General features: G+C 52.8%; 1 pseudogene across 1 annotated transcript; it reads right to left on the bottom strand.

Annotated features, from left to right (window-relative positions):
* Window positions 1-6,749: 6,749 nt before the first annotated feature.
* On the bottom strand, window positions 6,750-13,984 carry LOC310881652 (annotated as a pseudogene). The gene is made up of 3 exons: window positions 11,304-13,984; window positions 9,811-9,978; window positions 6,750-9,645 (listed from the first exon to the last, which is right to left on the bottom strand). The product of its transcript is annotated as an uncharacterized misc_RNA (transcript).
* Window positions 13,985-15,195: the final 1,211 nt, after the last annotated feature.

The following is a 15,195-nucleotide window of genomic DNA, read 5'->3' as shown; positions in this document are numbered from 1 at the left end:
AATTAATCAGGGCACTCGCCACTGATCAGTTTCCCCCACTATAAATACAGTCTTGGAGACCACAACACATGAAGACCTGTTTTTGCTTCTGTTCACTTAAATGGATTTCCAGAAAAATGCCTACCCATACAACAGAAGAAAACCCCATGGCATTCGCTGTGAAGGTAGCAGAGATCCAGAGGAAATGACTCCAGCATGTGCAAGACAAAAACAGTACTTGGGATCAGTTATTAAACACGTCTAAGTACATTCAGTTGAGAAAGAACAGGAACCAGCACTAAGCATCAATCATATCTTTGTGATTCTGTCATGCAGAATTAGTGGATCTCATTATAAACAGTAAGAATTCACATTCATGGCTAATAGTTCTTACATCAGTACTTGGGATCAGTTAGCTCTAGGTCAGCACTTCCAGGGGACACCTGTTCTCACACCACCCTTTTGCTCTTATTTGTCTTCACCTTCATAAATGGTGGTGACTCCAGCTGCATCCTTTCACCTCAGACACCTGTCCTACATGGGAACCTTTTTTGACAAATACTTTATTCTCAGGGAAACTTCACTGCCTTTAAGGACAGGGACACCATGATCAGAACAGAAATGGCACAGGCCCTGGCACCAGCTATGACACTAAAGAATACCCTAGCCAAAGCCACATAGACCCAATTATTTTCCAGACTCTAAATCTGCTTCAGCCCCAATACTCTACAGTAACAGGCTTTATCTGTACTCCAGACAACATCCTACCTCTCACCATATGTCACACATATCAACGCATATCACTGATATTTAATTGAAAGAGAAATATATCAAAGTATTTCTCTCCACATTTGGATACATTCAAGGTCTGGAAGAAAACTGCTTCCCCAGTTGCACAATTCTAACAGATCTTCCAGTCTTTTTAGGGTTCTCCGCCACACTGAATGGCTCTGCCACACAGTTTAGACATCAGCAGCAAACAAGGCAAAAATGCAAAAATTACACATCTTCACTGTCACTCTACAGATAACCTTTTTAATCTGCCCTAACTTTATGTAAAATGAAATTCAAGGGATGCACCTGCAACACTCAGGAGGACTATAAGGATGTTGTAATGCTGTGCAGGGAGAAAATTAGAAGGGTCAAAGCCCAACAGGAGCACCATCTGGCTACTGCTCCTAAAGACAATAAGCATGTTTTTATAAATACATAAACAAGAAAAGGAGGACTGAGGAGAATCTCCATCATTACTGGATGTGAGGGGAATCACAGTGACAAGAGATGAGCTCTTTAATGCCTTTTTGGCCTCACTCTTTAGCAGCAAGACCAATATTTCTCTGGGTACCCTGTCCCCTGACCACCCAGTAGATAGGCATGGGGAGTGGAATGAAGCACTCATAATCCACGAGGAAATGGTCAGCAGCCTGCTAAAACACGTAGACATATGCAAGTCTATGGGGCCAGAAGGGATCCACCCAAGGGTACTCAGGGAGTTCCCAGAAGTGCTCACCAAGACACTCTCCATCATACAGCTGAAGTCCTGGATATCCAGGAGGTTCGTGCCAAGTGTTCGCTAGCAAATGTGATGCCCATCTACAATATGGGTAGGAAGGACAATCCAGGTAACTACAGGCCTTTCAGTCTGACTTTAGTGCCAGGGAAGCTCACGCAGCTTTATTGCCATCACGTGGCACGTACAGGGCAAACAGGTGGTCAGGCTCAGTCAGCATGAGTTTATCAAAGGCAGGTCCTCCTTGATGAACATGATCTCCTTCTATGACATGTCAGTGGATGAGGGAAAGGCTGTGGAGCTGGTCTACCTTGACTTCAGTAAGGCTTTTGAACACTCTTTCCCACAGCATTCTCCTGGAGAAAATAGCTGCTCATGGCTTGGACAGGAGGACCAAAGAGAATCTCCATCCTTTGTTGGATGTGGGGGGAAACATATTGACAAGAGATGAGCTCCTTAATGCCTTTTTTTCCCTAGTCTTTAGCAACGTGACCATTTGTTCTCTGGGTATCCCATCCCCTGACTACCTGGTAGATAAGCATGGGGAGCAGAATGAAGCCCTCATAATCCACGAGGAAATGGTCAGCAACCTGCTAAACTACTTAGACATATGCAAGTCTATGGGGCCAGAAGAGATACACACGAGGGTGCTGAGGGAGCTGGCAAAAGTGCTCACCAAGACACTTTCCATCATTTAGCAGCAGTCTTGGCTATCTGGGGAGGTCTCAGTCAACTGGTGGCTAGCAAATGCGATGCCCATCTACAAGAAGGTCCAGAAGGACAATTTGAGAAATTACAGGCCTGTCAGTGCTGGGTAAGCTTGTGGAACAGAACAGCCTTAGTGCCATCACGTGACAACCAGGTAGTCAGGATCAGTCAACAGGGCTTAGTGGATGACGGGTCCTCCTTCATGAATCTGGTCTCCTTCTGTACAACGTGACTTGCTAAGTGGATGAGGGAAAGGCTGTGGGTCTGGTCTATCTTGACTTCAGTAAGGCTTTTGAACACTCTTTCCCACAGCATTCTCCTGGACAAAATGGCTGCTCATGGCATGGACAGGTGTGCACTTCACAGGCTTAAAAACTGGCGTGTTAGTCAAGCCCAAAGAGTCATGGTGAATGGCATTAAATCCAGCTGGAGGCCAGTCTCAAGTGGTGTCCCCCAGGGCTGAGAATCAGGGCCAGTTCTCTTCAGTCTCTTTTATCAATAATCTGGATGAGGGGATCGAGTGCACCCTCAGTACATTTTCAGGTGACAGCAAGTTAGTCATGAGTGTTGATCTGCTCAAGGGTAGGAAGGCCCTGCAGATGGATCTGGATAGGCTGGACCGATAGGCCAAGGCCAGCAGTATGTGGTTCAACAAGACTAACGGGTCCTTTGTCTGAGTCACAGCAATCCCATGGAGTGCTACAGACTGGGGGAAGACTGGCTGGAAAGCTGGCCGACCGATAGGGACATCTGAGTATTGGTTGTTAGTTGGCTGAATATGAGACAGCAATGTGCTCAGGTGGCCAAGAAAGCCAACAAAATCCTGACTTGTATCAGAAATAGACTGGCCAGCAGGACTAGGGAAGTGGTTGTCCCTCTGTATCCATCTCTGGAGAGGCCACATGTCAAATACCGTGTTCAGTTTTGGACCCCTCACTACAGGAAGGTTATTGAGGTGCTGAAGCAGGTCCAAAGAAGGGCAACGGAGCTGTTGAAGGGTCTAGAGAACAGGTCCTATTAGCAGTGGCTGAGGGCGCTGGGGTTGTTTAGTCTGGAGAAAAGGAGGCTCAGGGCAGATCTTATCGTCCTGTACGATTACTGTAAAGGGGGGCTGCAGCAAAGTGGGGATCGGCCTCTTCTCCCAAGAACCATGTGATAAAACTAAAGGAAATGGCCTCAGATTGTTCCAGGGGAGGTTTATGTCGGACATTAGGAAAATGTTTTTCACTGAAAGGGTTGAGAAGTATTGGAACAGGCTGCCCAGGGAAGTAGTTGAGTCACCTTCATTGGAGGTCTTCAAAAAGCATGTAGATGTAGATCTTAGCGACATGGTTTAATAGCAGACTTGGCAGTGCTAGGTTAAAGACTGGGCTAGATGACCTAAGAGGTCTTTTCCAACCTAAATGATTCCAGGATTCTATGAATACAGCTGTTGTCGTAGCACGTGTCTACTATCAAAGCCACTTCCAGCTCCATTCCTGAGAGGTCATTGTTCAAGGGCTCCTCTTTCCAACAAGGGACCGTCACACATGAATAATTTTCAAACTACTCCCAACTGTTATGACTGTCTTCTCTCTTCATGATAGCCAGAAGGACATCATCGAAGGACCAATCACCCAGTGCATTTCTTCACAATGTGTACAAGAACTACACCATGGACAGCTCTAAAAACTTTTTTTTCTTCATCACATTAACATGACATAATATGAACATTGTGAAGAGAAGAAATGGTCTGCAACTAAGGTATACACACGGACATTTTCAAGCATTCATAGTAGTAGACCAAGTAATGTAGATATTACAGAATGAATTCTGTGGAAGGCCCTCCCAAAGCTCACAATGCAAACTCAGTAATGTTTCTTAGGCAGAAAAGAGTGAGCAGACAGACATCAAAGTGCGTAAATCACAGCTGTGTGGGAATGGAATAACTAAAACAAGCAGAGAAAAATTCCCCAAACATGTCACCCCAAACCTTTCACAACTTTTTTTTTTTCTTTAAGCCTCAAAATTTGTGAACACATCTCACCAAAGGAAAAGTTGAACAGACTGTTTCCCAATACCATGCACCACACACAACCACACCGTCATGGTATACCAAGAAGGGAGGTACATTTCTCTGCAATTTTCTAAAGCATACTAAAGAGATAAGGGGAAAATACAGAGAGGAGCCTTTCTCCAACAGAGACTAGGTCATCGTAAATATATTTGTAAGGGAATGTCCCTGTTCTTTAAGAGCATGTGTTCCTCCACCGAGACATACCTCTTTTAATATCTTCATGTTTACATCCACTCCCTGGAAACAAAAATGGAAGAGAGCACACAGGCACCCTCACATCTCTGGCCTTCCACAAGACCTCACCTCAATCCTTTCACACCTTCAATGCTTTTCTTTCATCCTCAGAATTTGCGAGCACATCTCACCAAAGGATCAGTTTAAATGACAATCTCCTTATACAACACACCACAACCACAGCATTGAAAAATATCAAGAAGGGAGGTGTATTTCTCTTTAATCTTCAAAGCATACTCATGATCTGGGGGAAGGAAAGAGAGGAGCCATCCTCCACCAGACATCGGGTCATCACAAATGTCTTTGGAGGGGAATCTCCCCCTCCTTGAAGCACATGCACTGCTCCACACATACATGCTTCTACTAACATCAGTGGGTACCTGGCAGGGAGCAGGCCTGAGGTGACGGCGGGGGGGGGAAGGGAATGGGAAGAAAAATGTGTTTTGTGCATTCCCATCACTGGGAACGAGGAAAGAACTCTTGAAATAAGGCATAAACATGCCCACATTTTTCAAAAAAGGAGAGAAGGGGAAGGCGCTTGCTTGGACCTGGTGCTTAGGAACATGCTTTAGTGGTTGACTTTGGTAGTAGGGTGATCGTTGACCAGATGATCTTGAAGGTCTTTTCCAACCTTAATGATTCTATGATTCTATGTTTACATCCACTCCCCGGAAACAAAAATGGGAGACAATACACAAGTACCCTCACATCTCCAGCCTTCCACACAACCTCTAACTTAGACGAAATACCCACCTATTGCCTCATGGGAGCAAGGCCCATGAACACATTCCTCAACACAGCTATGCTGCATCTGATAACTCTGTCTACATTAATAGGAAAAGATAAAATCAGAGAAGCAGCACAAGGAAGCATTCAAAGAGAAAGTGTGGCAGAGAAAATCATTTTTTGGGCATCAGGATCTTCTCTGTGAGCACCAAAATTCCTCCTCAGAGCACCAAGTAATCACTGAGGTCATAAGCTACAAGCAAAGTCCTAGAGTGTTCATCTGGACTGCACTGGAAAAGTTCAACTGCTCTCCTCAATTTGTCTATGATGTGGCCTACTCATCTCCAATTAAAATAAAACTGCAAACATAAAGTCCTTAATACAGGACCCATTCTCATGCCAAGTCTTGAAAGCAATTGAGAGAGATTCAGTTTCACCTTCTGTTTCCCTCATACACAAGAATTTGTCTTCAGATGTCTGAAAGAACCTTTACAACGGAGGTAAGGATTTCCTGCAGTACAACTCCGTCATTCTCAAATGCAAAACATCCTATCCTGAAATGGGAAATATAAAGCACAGACTTCCTGGGAACAAACACTGGGAAATGGAATAATGACAAACTCTATGTCACAATGTTACAATAGATGGGAGTGAATTAATGATGATTCACACAGGAATTATGTTACAAACAGGCATCATCACTCTGCATGCAGTTTTTCTGCAAAACATTTTATCATTAGGGAATCAGTTGCCTTTCAGGGCAGAAAATCCAGGATAAAATGGTGCATAAATGATGCGGGCCTTGCCACGAATTATGAAATCAAAGCTTTACCTGAACAATTTCACTGCTGAGAAACATTCAAATCCGGCCACAAACGGTCCTAGCTCAACATTCACCGCATTCAGTTGCAACACTCACAATATCCAAGTTCCAGCCATACGTAGGGAACTGGCAAGAAGATTTCATCCAGTGACATATCAAGGAAACATGAGGATATCAAAGACTTCGTCCTGGCAGCAGTAAACATTCACACTGTGTATGGAAACAGCTCCCTCAGTCAAACTATTAGTAACAGATCTTTTAAGGGTTCTCAGGCAAGAGTGGTTCAGTTTTTACAGAGATGACAAACAAGGGAAAAATGTGAAACCTGCAGGATATGAAAAGGACTTTGCTCTGGCTCTTCAGACCTCAGTATTTTATCTTGCCAAATATTACGCAGTGGAAATGATGAACACACATTGGTTCTGTTGCTACAGCATGAGCAGGCTAGCAAAGCCTGTTCCATTCTTGAGAGGTCAAAAACACTCCTTTCTCCTCTGAGAGCCTTTCAAACCCAGCACCTCTGTGGCAATCTCAAATGCAAGTCTTCTGCTTCTCCCTCATCTCTATAACAACCAAAGAGACATCCTAAAAGGACCAGTTGACCAGGCCATTACCACACCACATGCACAAAGACAGCAGTATAGATGTATAAAAAGACATTTCAACCCATGTTCATAGAGCAACAGAAAAGGTGCATGGAGTATTGAGGAGAAGCAGCCAAAAGAAACAGGGGGACATAAAGATTCTTTTTGAGGACAAACTCACACAACTGATATAGCACACGGGCTATCTGGAGGCTATACTGAACATCCTGAAAGGAGCAAACACATGCATAATGGGAAAAAACAAAACAAAACAAAACAAGCAAAAATGAATGATACACCTCAGAAGAAATGAGCAACCATCTGTCAAGTGCGAAAAAAAAAAAAAAAGCCCGGTTGACGCAGAGTGCAGGAAAAAAAAAACTTTCATCTCCCGCCTAACACACCAGGTTTAACGCCAGCATCAGAGCCCAAAGGGAGGGAAAGGCAAGGAGGAGGAAGGGAGGCAAGCGCCGAGACGGAGGGCGTCGGGGTGTCCGGAGCGACTCACCGGGAGGGCGTCGGGCTGTGAGCCGCGGGCGCCGGCAGCGTCTTCCCCGAGCAGCGGCGCGGCCTTGTCGGGCGGCGGCCGGGCCGGGAGGGTGTTGCAGCAGCTGTCGGCCGCCCAGCGCCGCTGGCTCTTGCGCGAGTCGGCGGTGAGCGACACCTCGTGCGAGTAGGAGTGCAGGAAGGCGCGGACGCCGTCGATGCCCACGAAGTGCGAGGCCGGGACGCCGCGCAAGGCGCCGCTGGCCGGCGGCAGCAGCTGCGAGCGGCGCCAGCGCCGCAGGCGCAGCGCCAGCAGCAGCAGCAGGAAGGCGAGGAAGAGGCAGGACACGGCCGCCACGGCCAGCACGAGCCAGCGCGTCAGGCTGCCGGCGGGCTCGGCCGGCGCCGCCGCGCTGCCCAGCTCCGAGAGCAGCTCGGCCACGCTCTCGGCCAGCACCACCGTCAGCGTGGCCGTGGCCGACAGCGCCGGCCGGCCCTGGTCCTTCACCACCACCACCAGGCTGTGCCTGGGCGCGTCGCGGGCCAGCGGCGAGCGCGCCGTGCGCACCTCGCCGCTGTGCAGCCCCACGCGGAAGAGCCCCGGCTCCGTCGCCTTGGCCAGCTCGTAGGACAGCCACGCGTTCTGCCCCGCGTCCGCGTCCACCGCCACCACCTTGGCCACCAGCGCGCCGGGCTCCGCCGAGCGCGGCGCCAGCTCCACGCCCGTCCAGCCCGCGCCCGGAGCCGCCGCCGCCGCCGCCGCCGGCGGGTACAGCACCTGCGGCGCGTTGTCGTTCTCGTCCACGATCAGCAGCCGCACCGACACGTTGCTGCTCAGCGCCGGCGCGCCGCCGTCCTCCGCCCGCACCCACAGCCCCACCTCGCGCACCTCCTCGTAGTCGAACGAGCGCAGCGCGTACAGCGCGCCCGTCTCCGCCTGCACCGACACGTAGGACGAGAGCGGCGCGCCCCGCACACGCCCCTCCGCCAGCCGGTACCGCACGCGCGCGTTCTGCCCCCAGTCCGCGTCCCACGCGCGCACCGTCAGCACCAGCGCGCCCTCGGCGTTGTTCTCGGCCAGACGGGCGCTGTAGCGCGCCTCCGCGAACACCGGCGCGTTGTCGTTCACGTCCAGCACGCGCAGCGCCAGCACCGCGCTGCTCCGCAGCGACGGCGACCCGCCGTCCGCCGCCCGCACCGTCACGTTGTACTCCGACACCTCCTCCCGGTCCAGCTCCCGCGCCGTCACCACGCTGTAGTAGCTGCCCACCGAGCTCCGCAGGCGGAACGGCACGTCGCCGACCAGCGAGCAGCGCACCTCGCCGTTGGCGCCCGAGTCCCGGTCCTGCACGTGCAGCAGGGCTACCATCGTCCCAGACGGCGCGTCCTCGGAGATCTCGCTCAGCGCCGACGACACAGTCAGCTCGGGCGCGTTGTCGTTCACGTCGGTCACCGAGATCGAGACTGTAGCTGTGTCGGAAAGGCCGCCGCCGTCTTGTGCCTGCGCCTCCAGTTCGTAGGAGTCGCCTTCCTCGAAGTCCAGACTCCTCACCAGCCTGATCGATCCCGTCTCGGGATCCAGGTGGAAGATTTCCGATGCTATGTCCGTCGCTGTCTTAAGCGAGTATTTCACGTCGCTGTTGAGTCCCTCGTCAGCGTCGGTGGCCGTGAGGGTGAGGAGCGTGGAGCCAACGGGCACGTCCTCGGGCACGCGCACCGTGTACACCGCCTGGCTGAACACGGGCGCGTTGTCGTTGGCGTCCAGCACAGACACGCGGATGCGCGCCGTGCCCGTCCTCGCAGGCTCGCCGCCGTCGCTCGCCCTCAGCACCAGCTCGTGAAACGCCGCCTCCTCCCGGTCCAGCGCCTTGGCCAGCACCAGCTCGGGACGCTTCTCGCCGTCGGCTCCCGCCTGCACGGACAGCGAGAAGTGCTCGTCGCCGCTCAGCTCGTAGCTCTGCAGGGAATTCACTCCCACGTCCGGGTCACGGGCTTTAGACAAGGGAAAGCGCGACCCGGCAGTTGTCAGCTCGCTCATTCTCATTTCCATTTCTGCCTCGCGGAAGCTGGGTGCGTTGTCGTTAATGTCCGTGATTTCCACTTCGATCTCGTAAACCTTCATCTCGCCTTCCAGGATCACTTCGCAATGCAGCACGCAACGCTCCATCAGCCGGCACAGCTGCTCTCTGTCTAGCCTCTCCGCCGTCACCAGGTGGCCGCTGTTCGCATGCAGAGCGAAATACCGTGTCCTACCTCGGTCCAGGATGCGGGCACCGCGGTCGCGGAGCGCCGCCAGCTGCAGCGCCAGGTCCTTGGCCACGTCGCCCACGAAAGAGCCCTTGGGCAGCTCCTCGGGCACCGAGTAGCGCAGCTGCCCCCACGCCGCCTCCCACGCCGCCACCAACACGCAGCACAGCAGCGCTCGCTGCCTCCGGCCCCAGCGCCCTTCTCTCGCCGCGCACATCTCCGCCACGGCCCCGCCGCCACCGGACGCCCGTCAACAGCTCCCCGCCGCCGCCCTGACTCTTGGCCTCCGGCTCTGGATCAGAATCTCGCTGCGGTTTCTGCCCCCGTCTCCGACTCAGACACTCGCTTCGGCTTAGACTGTTGCTCCTCCTCCTGCTCCGGTTCCCGTTCCCGACTCCGGCTCCGCCGCCGTCCGCTCTCGCCGGCCCCCCCGCCTCGCTGCAGCACGGCTCCGCACCGCGTGGCCGCTTGCAGCCCGCCCGGCCGTAGAGACAGCCAGCGAGCGGATGAGCCGGCCGCTGTTGCGGCCGAGCGAGCCGAGTCGCCGCGGGCGGGGCTGGCTGCAGCGCTCCGCTCCTTCCTCTCCTCCGTGGTGAACAGCGGCGCCCACAGCCGCCGCCCAGTACTGCAAGGGTGAGACCGCCTCTTTTAGGTGACTTACACATCCTTAGCTGAATATTATTCGTGGTTTTTTTTTCTGTTTTTGTTTTTTTTTTTTGTTTTTTTTTTTTTCAGTGTATTTATGTCATAGTTTGCGGAGTGGCTGCATATTTAATTGCCAGTCAGGATGCCTCAAGATCGGTTGTCCTATTAGAGTTTACTGGGATTATCTGACTATTACTGGTATACCTACTATAACAAAGTCTTGTAATCAGTTAATTTTCTTGCAGATTCTGCTAGGTTACATAAGACATCCTAACACCTTACCTGACCAATTAATTGTAATCTTTCTGCTGGAGGTGAAGAGCCATACAGAGCTTTAACCAAACAATACTGGTAGACTGAGAGAGGAGGAGGTATGAAGGTAAAGGAGTACTCAGCTTGTCGTGGGGTATACACAATATAAGTCATTAGAGCACCGTTCGAGGACGAGAGAACAAAAGCAGAGGTTCAAAGAAGGTGACACATCTCTAGGGACAGGATGAGATGAGCACTGTGTCTCAAGTGACTTACCATGAGGATGAAAAATTAAACAGGGAAGTCAGTCCTGAATGAAAAGGGTGATTACCAGTACTTTTTTCTTGGAGCAACCTTCCACCGTAACTGAACAGGGTAGGCACTCAGGAATGGGACAAACGTTGGAAATATGCATCTCTACATACGTTTCGATGGAGATATGAACATCTGTACAGCTAAACATAGAAATAAGACTTGAAGTTTACAGACATCCAGCGAGGCTTCTGAAGCCAGCAGCACTATCTACCAGCTGTCCACACACATTGATCTGCTCTTCCCTCAAAGATCAAGCACAGCCCCCTCATCCCAGTCAAGCTTTGAACACAAGCGTCCCCAAGTTATCCAAGATGATCCAGTACCAAACAACAAACACCAACACTATCGATTAGACCCAAGAACATCTTTTTTTGGAAGAAGCATTGAGAAAAAGAATTCTGCAGAACAAAACGTCAATCACATTCTCCAGTGTTGACATGCACCATCAGTAGATCTCTTTATACCATATCATGGGCCACAATCACTGTTACAAATTTGTGTTACTTTGTATAGAATGAGCTTAATGGCCAGGACGTCTCCACTTAGCCTTCCACTGTAATCACTGATGAACTAAGAAGAAAACTAACTGCCGGCTGTTAAAAAAGGGGGCAGTTTTTCTCTCTGTCAGTTAAACGCAGATCAGCTGTTCAAAATAGATAACGGAAAATCTGAAGATCAAAAACGGGTACATTCGCATGAAGTTAACAAAGGCTCAGAAGATGCAATAGGCTTACAGACCTGTGGTGCGCCGGGGTCGTTGGACGGTTCTCCCGGGCCGGCGCTGCTGCTTGGGCTCGGCTTCCCGGAGGGCTCCCCGCTCAGGTCCTCGGCGGCCAGGCTGGGTAGCCGGGCGGGAGGCAGCAGCCACGCGCCCTCGGCGACGGCACGGCCCGGCGCCACGCGCAGGTTGTAGGAGGAGGGCAAGGTGCCCTCGCAGAAGTCGGCCGGCACTGCGGGGCCGGCCGACGAGAAGCGCTGCGCGTCCAGGCAGCGCAGGACGGCCGGAGGCCCGGCCCGGCGCAGCCGCGACAGAACGGCCAGCGCTACGCTCAGCAGGAACAAGGCGGAGAGCAGCGCCAGCGCCAGCACCAGGGAGAATTGCAGCTCTGCCGGCGAGGCGGCTGCTGCCGGCTGCTCGCTTAGCTCCGGCAGCGCCTCCTGCAAGCTCTCGGCCAACACCACGTGCAGCGTGGCCGTGGCCGACAGCGCCGGCTGCCCGTGGTCCTTCACCACGGCCACCAGCCGCTGCTTCGCCGCGTCCCGCTCCGACACGGCCCGCGCCGTGCGCACCTCGCCGCTGTGCAGCCCCACGCGGAAGAGCCCCGGCTCCGGCGCCTGCACCAGCTCGTAGGACAGCCACGCGTTGCGCCCCGCGTCCGCGTCCACCGCCACCACCTTAGCCACCAGGTAGCCGGCCTCGGCCGAGCGCGGCACCACCTCGAACGGCACCGCGCTCGCGCCCGCGCCGCCGCTCGCCGCCCCGCCCGCCGCCGCCGGCCACAGCACCCGCGGCGCGTTGTCGTTGCGGTCCAGCACGAAGACGCGCACCGTCGCCGTCGCGCTGCGCGCCGGAGCTCCGCCGTCCTGCGCCCGCACCGCCACGGCGAACTCGCGGCACTGCTCGTAATCGAAGGAGCGCTGCGCGTACACCGCGCCGCTCCGCGCCTCCACCGACACGTACGGCGCCGCCACGCCCGCGCCGTCGCCCGCCAGCCAGTAGCTCACGAGCCCGTTGGCACCCGCGTCCGCGTCCCGCGCGCGCACCCGCAGCACCGGCGCGCCCGCCTCGTTGTTCTCCTCCACGTAGGCGCTGTAGGCGGCCTCCTCGAACACCGGCGCGTTGTCGTTCACGTCCGACACCTCCAACGCCAGCGCCGCGCGGCTCGACAGCGCCGGGCTGCCGTGGTCTCTGGCAGTGATTGTGATGTTGTAAGCAGAGATTTTTTCTCTGTCTAAACTACTCTCAATTACGAGTTTGTAGGTGTTCTCTGATGACTCTGCTAGTCTGAAAGGCAAATCACCGTCGACGTTACAGGTCACTTCTCCGTTATCTCCAGAGTCTCTGTCACGAACATTGATCACAGCTATAACTGTGCTCGGGACCGAATCTTCGGGTACCGGGTTCAAGATAGGAAGGAGGGTAAGGCTTGGAGCGTTGTCGTTCACGTCTATAATGTCTATGTGTACTTTGGCGTGTGCACTCAGCCCACCCCCGTCCTTGCCTTCAACAGTCGCTTCATAATATTTCACGTCTTCGTAATCTAAGGGACCAGTAATCTTCACGTCCCCTGTCTTGGGGTCCAGACTGAAGGTCTGGCGAGCACTGTTAGCGATGTGACTGAAGCAATAGGTAATGTCTGCATTTGTACCTTCGTCGCTGTCAGTGGCTTTCACCTGAAAAGCTAAGGAGCCCTCTGGCAGGTTTTCCAGGAGTCGAATCTTGTAGATCTCTTTGGTGAATAGCGGCGGATTGTCATTTGCGTCGGTCACATCAATCTTAATCTGGGCTGTCCCAGATCGGACTGGATCCCCGCCATCCACCGCCGTCAGTATCAAATGGTGATTTCTCTGTTTTTCTCGATCTAAATTTTTCTCCAGTAGCAACTCCGCGTGTTTCCTTCCATCGGGACTCTCCTTCACTACAAGGGAGAAGAGCGGATTGGGGGTAAGTTGGTAGTTTTGCAATGAGTTCGCCCCAATGTCGGGGTCTCTGCTACTGTCCAGGGGGAACCTGGTCCCGGGAGCAGTGGACTCGATCATTTCTATGGCAACAAATTCTCTGTCAAAGTGCGGTGCATTGTCATTGATATCCTGGATAGCTACGCTCACATGATATATATTGAAAGGGTTTTCCACGACAACTTCCAAACTTAGGACACAAGGCGACACGTCCCCGCAGATGCCCTCTCGGTCTATCCTCTCGTTTACAAGTAGATTTCCATTATCTGCCCCCACAGAGAAGTATTGCTTTTCATCTCCGGAGACAATCCGCAGCCGGCGTACCGGCATCTCGGCCGGGCTCAGCCCCACGTCCCGCGCCAGCGGCCCCACCAGAGAGCCCCTGCCCAGCTCCTCGGGGATCGCGTAGCGGAGCTGCTCCGGCGCCGCCCGGCAGCACAGCGGCAGCAGCACGGCCAACAGCTCTACCAACAGTGCGACCCGCCCGGCGGCTCCGCGGCTCCGTGCTGTCGGTCGGATCTCCATTCTCTGCTTTGCTGAAGCGTAGTCTGCAGACGACTTGAAAATATGCTTGCCAAGCGGCTGAATCAATGCCAGAGAAAAGCAAATACATGAAATCCTTACTGCCGGTCGGAGGACGAGCTGGAGCCGGGCAGGGTCGTCCTGCTTCTCTCTGCTCTGCTCCGTGCGGAGCGGCTTTGCGTGGGCGCCAGAGCCGGAAGGCACCAGCGGCGGAGCGGCTTCTCCGTGTTGGCCAACAGTGACACCCTGAGTCCGCGCCTAAGAACCGCAGCCCGAATTGTATGCCATTCGTTTTCTTAAACCCCACTCCAACACGAGTAGGGAATCACGCATGCTGTCAGTAGAGCAAAACAGAAGACTTGCATATGCACGGAAGCTGTGCATCTGGTGTCTCTCTGGGATCTCCACTGGCACCGGAATTAACATTGTCGGTGACATGGACAGTGGGATTAAGTGCACCTTCAGCAAGTCTGCAGACGACACCAAGCTGAGCAGTGCAGTCAACACACTGGAGGGAGAGAGTTCAGGATCCAGAGGAACCTGTACAGGCTTCAGAGGCGGTCCCATGAGAACCTCATGAAGATCAACAAGGCCAAGTGCAATGTTCTGCACCTGAGTAGGGTCAATCCTAAACATGAATACAGGCTAGACAAGGAGTAGATTGAGAGCAGCCCTGTGGAGGAGGACTTGAGACTGCTGGTGGATGAAAAACGGAATATGAGCCAGCAATGTTTGCATGCAGCCCAGAAAGCCAGTTACATGCTGGGCTGTATCAAAACAAGTGTAACTAGCAGGTCGAGGGAGGTGATTCTCCCCCATACTACAATCTTGTGAGACCCCTCTTAGAGTGATGCATTCAGCTTTGGGTCCCCCCAGCACAAGAAGGACATGGGCCTGTTGGAGCATGTCCAGAGGAGAGCCGTGAAGATGATCAAAGGGTTGGAACACCTCTCCTATGAAAACAGCCTAAGACAGTTAGAGCTGTTTAGCCTAGAGAAGAGAAGGCTCCAGGGAAATCTTATAGAGGTCTTCCAATACTTAAAGGGGGCCTACAGGAAAATTTGTGAGGGACTTTATCAGAAAGTGTAGTGGCAGGACAAGGGGTAATTGTTTAAAATTAAAGAGGGTAGATTTAGGTTAGACATTAGGAATAAATTTTTTACTATGAGTGTGTTGAGTTACTGGAACAGGTTGCCGAGAGAAGCTGTGGATGTTCCATCCCTGGAATTGTTCAAGGCCAGGTTGGATGGGGCTTAAGGCATCCTGATCTAGCTGAAAGTGTCCCTGCCCATGGCGGGGGTGGGGGTGGGAGTGGGAGGAACTTGATGATCTTTATGATCCCTTCAACCCAAACCACTCTGTTGCATGATTCTGTGATGATTCTATCTGAACAAACCTACATTTGACTTTCTTACACTTGAAAGTCTTC

This window comes from Anser anser, assembly GCF_964211835.1.
Source record: "Anser anser genome assembly, chromosome: 14".
In the NCBI taxonomy this organism is placed as follows: Eukaryota; Metazoa; Chordata; class Aves; order Anseriformes; family Anatidae; genus Anser; species Anser anser.
This window is presented reverse-complemented; position numbering and strand designations above follow the sequence as displayed.